This window comes from Oryzias latipes, chromosome 5 (assembly GCF_053564925.1).
Source record: "Oryzias latipes strain Hd-rR chromosome 5, Olatipes_Hd-rR_3.1".
Lineage (NCBI taxonomy): Eukaryota > Metazoa > Chordata > Actinopteri > Beloniformes > Adrianichthyidae > Oryzias > Oryzias latipes.
Window position 1 is genome coordinate 25752831 of NC_136241.1, and position 4232 is coordinate 25757062.

The 4232-nt window shown below is 48.8% G+C and overlaps 1 long non-coding RNA gene across 1 annotated transcript; it reads left to right on the forward strand.

Annotated features, from left to right (window-relative positions):
- The first annotated feature begins 2006 nt into the window (after positions 1-2006).
- Positions 2007-2501, forward strand: LOC111947457 (uncharacterized). Its single transcript, XR_013656070.1, has 2 exons — positions 2007-2133; positions 2212-2501. It is a non-coding gene; the product is annotated as an uncharacterized LOC111947457 (long non-coding RNA).
- The last annotated feature ends 1731 nt before the right edge of the window (positions 2502-4232 follow it).

Below are 4232 nucleotides of genomic sequence, written 5' to 3' on the forward strand. Positions count from 1 at the left end.
ACTATAGTACTATTGCTGCTCCCCTCACGCGGCTTACTTCCACCAACCGCCCCTTCATCTGGGACTCTGCCGCTGATGCCGCTTTCAAACGGCTAAAAACCCTTTTTGTTTCTGCTCCCATCCTCATTCAACCCGATGTGACCAAACAATTTATCGTGGAAGTTGACGCCTCTGATTCTGGAGTGGGAGCAGTATTATCCCAACGCGAGGACAGTTCCGGGAAGCTCAAACCATGCGCCTTTTTTTCTCGCAAGTTGAGCCTGACTGAACAGAACTACGATGTGGGCAATCGTGAACTGTTGGCAATCAAACTCGCCTTGGATGAATGGCGCCACTGGCTGGAGGGGGCGGAACAATAATTCATTATCTGGACCGACCACAAAAACTTGGCCTACCTACGCGGTGCTAGATGACTCAACTCACGCCAGGCTAGATGGTGTTTATTTTTCGACCGCTTCAACTTTGTCATCTCCTACCGACCCGGCAGTCGTAACGTCAAGCCGGATGCCTTGTCCCGGATTCACTCCATCACTGAAGACCGCACTGAGTCGACCATATTACCTACGTCCTGTTTTGTTGGAAATCTCACTTGGGAGATCGAGACCAAGGTACAGCAGGCCCAGAATGAGATCCCCGCCGGAGCTGCCAATCCACCTGGCACCCTCTACGTTCCAGACTCCCTCAGGTCCGAGGTCCTCGCCTGGGGCCACACCTCCCGTATCGCCTGTCACGGTGGTGTCTATCGCACTATTCGACTCATCAAGCGTCGCTTTTTCTGGCCCTCCTTAGAACGCGACGTAAAGGAATACATTGCGGCCTGCACCACATGTGCCCGCTCCAAGACCTCCAACCGACCTCCCTCTGGTCTTTTGCAACCCCTGCCTGTTCCTAGCCATCCCTGGTCCCACATTGCTGTGGACTTTATCACAGGGTTACCACCCTCTCATGGTCACTCAGTCATACTCACTGTCATTGATCGTTTCTCCAAGGCCGCCCAGTTCATCCCTCTCCCTCAATTGCCCTCCGCTTCCGAGACAGCTGACGTCCTTGTCAATAATGTTTTCAGACACCATGGTATACCTTGTGACATTGTCTCTGATCGTGGTCCCCAGTTCACGTCCCAGGTTTGGAAAACCTTTTGCTCTGCCCTGGGGGCCACGGTCAGTTTGACCTCCGGTTACCACCCTCAGGCTAACGGTCAAGCGGAGCGGGCCAATCAAGAGCTGGAGACCGCTCTCAGGTGCCTGGCGTCTCAGAACCAATCTGACTGGTCTAAGTATCTGGTTTGGGCAGAATATGCCCACAACAACCACTACTCCACTGCCACGGGCATGTCCCCTTTTGAGGCCTCTCTGGGTTACTCACCCCCCCTGTTTCCTTCCCAGGAATTGGATCTGGCGGTGCCCTCGGTCCAGCTCCACCTTCAGCGTTGTCGGGACATCTGGCTACAGACCAGGGCCGCTCTTCTCCGGACCGCCGAGGGTAACCGCCAGATAGCCAACCGCCACAGGGGGGTGAGTCCAGAATACCAACCTGGCCAAAAGGTGTGGTTGTCCTCCCGTAACATTCCCATCCAGGCTTCGTCCCGTAAACTGTCTCCTAGGTTTATTGGGCCTTACACCTTTGAGCGGGTCGTCAACCCCTCATGTGTTCGACTTCGTCTCCCGGCTGCCCTACAGATCCACCCGACTTTTCACGTGTCACAGATCAAACCAGTGTCTGAGAGCCCGTTGTGCCCGCCGTCCACTTCCCCACCACCCGCCCGTACCATGGATGGGGCTCCCGCCTTCACGGTCTCGGCGGTCTTGGACGTCCGGCGTCGTGGTCGTGGGGTCCAATTTTTGGTGGACTGGGAGGGGTATGGTCCGGAGGAACGTTCGTGGATCTCGCGTTCGCTCATCCTGGACCATACCCTCATCGACGACTTCTATGCTGCCCATCCTGATCGTCGCCCTGGACCGCCTGGTGGCGGTCGTTGAGGGGGGGGTACTGTCATGGCCTGTCAGTTACTCCCTCCTCCCCCCTCCTTCCTCTGTTGGACGCGACCAGCTGGATCCACTCACCTCTTCATCACCTGCCTTCATAAACTCCTCCAGGATCATCAGCCGGTGCCAGTTCGTTGTTCCTCCTATGGTGCATAGTCTGGTCAGCTCATGTTTTTGTCTCAAGTCTAGTAGACTCAAGCTCATGATTTTTCTCGCTCTGCCTCAGGACGTTAACTTTCTGGATCCTCACCTGGTCGCAATCCTCCTACGCTGCAGTCACGCCGAACCCAGAAACCTCCTGCCAGCCGCCTCGTCTCGCCTTGGTTCAAGCTTCGCCCACGCCGTCTCAAGAAGCCTCCAGCCAGTGCCTCGCCTCGTCGTGGTTCAAGCCTCGCTCCCACCGCTGTTTCCCCTCAAGGAGATTCCTGTTCAAGATCCCTCCAGCCTGCTCACGCTCGCTCTTCCTGGAAGGAAGTTCTGTCAAGTTCTGGTTTAAATTAAACCATTGAGTTCTTACCGTTGTGTCAGTCTCCTTCCGGGTTCCAGCATCTGGGTCATTTCTGAACTCTCGTTCGTATCATGACAGCTAGCCTCGTTAGCATATTTACAAAAACTCCCAAAATAGTTTGCAACTTTTTGACAGAGAGCTGTGTACCTCTTAAAATCACTTCAACATCAGTAAACAACCAGAATAAATCCATATATTAGGCGCACTGTCATTTTTTGAAAAAAGTTAAGGCTTCTAGGTGAACCTTATAGTGCGAAAAATACGGTAGCTGTTGTAAATGACATCTTCAATGTTAATGATAAGCATTAAACAGTCCACTGGCTGAAACTTTGTCATCGCTGATCGCTTTGGACTTGGTTTTGATCAGGATGGGTGGACAGGGTACCTAGTGCACCAAATTTATGCAGTATGTTATTTATTAAACAACACCTGCAACTTTGCACCTACTGTAAGTCACAAGATGCATCCATACCATTAGTAGGCAACATGTTTAGGTGGTTCTAGTTTACCAAATCTCAATGATTCTTGTGATGTCACTAGGAGAAAAACGTATTTTTTGACAGTTTTTAGAGAACCTCACTCCCATCGTCTTCATACGTACCTAGTTCTGTTATTTCATCTCTCTCTTCTGCTGCTATGTAGGTTTAACCTGCTACTTTTAGATCCTCTGCATATTCATGATTCTTTCCTGAAATTGCATCACTCCGACGTTTTTCACAGAAAATATTATTAAGTATGGAAGCCAGAAAAAGCCCCTGTTAACCAGTGAGATGTTAGACTTTGTTTTACCTCTGCAAACAAATGTTTATGTGAATAAATTCAGAGGCTACAGCATGTAAAAAATAAAGAGAACTGAAAGTCCTCTAAGCATTTCTTCTTCCATTATTCAACACTTTGAACCTCTTTTTTTATTCATTGTTGTTTTTCACAGTAGCTGGATGAATCAATCAGAGCTACTTCAAAGCGTGCCTTTTTAATAATGAAGTATCTCTTCTCTGCAGTGAAAACAATGACTCGACTCCTCAGATGGTTCACAAATGAAGAGCTGAGACTTTAAAGAGATGATGATGAGGCCAAGAAGGAAAGTGGAACACACAAGTGCTGTTCAGCTGCAGAAAGAAAAGCAACAATGCATATTCAAGGCCAATCAGATACCAAAATGTGGGCTTAGCAGCATTCTGCCGTTCGCAATGGAATTTCTTTTAAAGAAGCACAAAGTCGTCACTCTCTGCTGCATGCTTCACTTCATCCAGCAAAGGAATGAAATGCTCTTGTGTACCAATGTTCAGGACAATGTTCTAAGACTTCATTAGTTACAAATAAAACAAATATGTCCAGATGCCTGCTGCCATACAGGGGAATTTTGACAACAGACTCAGAGACAGGCAGGAAAAAACAAAATGTCATAGCTACAGGTGAGCAGAAGAGGAGCATCACATTAAACTCATCAGTACAGGTGAGCAGAAGAGGAGTGCCACACAAAACCCATCCGAAACAGAAGTAAAGTGTCACGGCAAACTCAGAAGTAGTAATAGTAGAATGAGTATCCTGGATGATCTCTTCAGAAACAGAAAAGCAAAAGAAGAGCATCACGCTTACCTCATAAGGACAGATGAGGAGAAGAGGAGCCTCCCCAGCTACGTTCCCACCACTAAAACTTTACATTTTACAGATACCCCTAATAAGAAATATATTTAAAAACGCCGGTATATAACATTAGTTTTTAGTCATTTAAATCT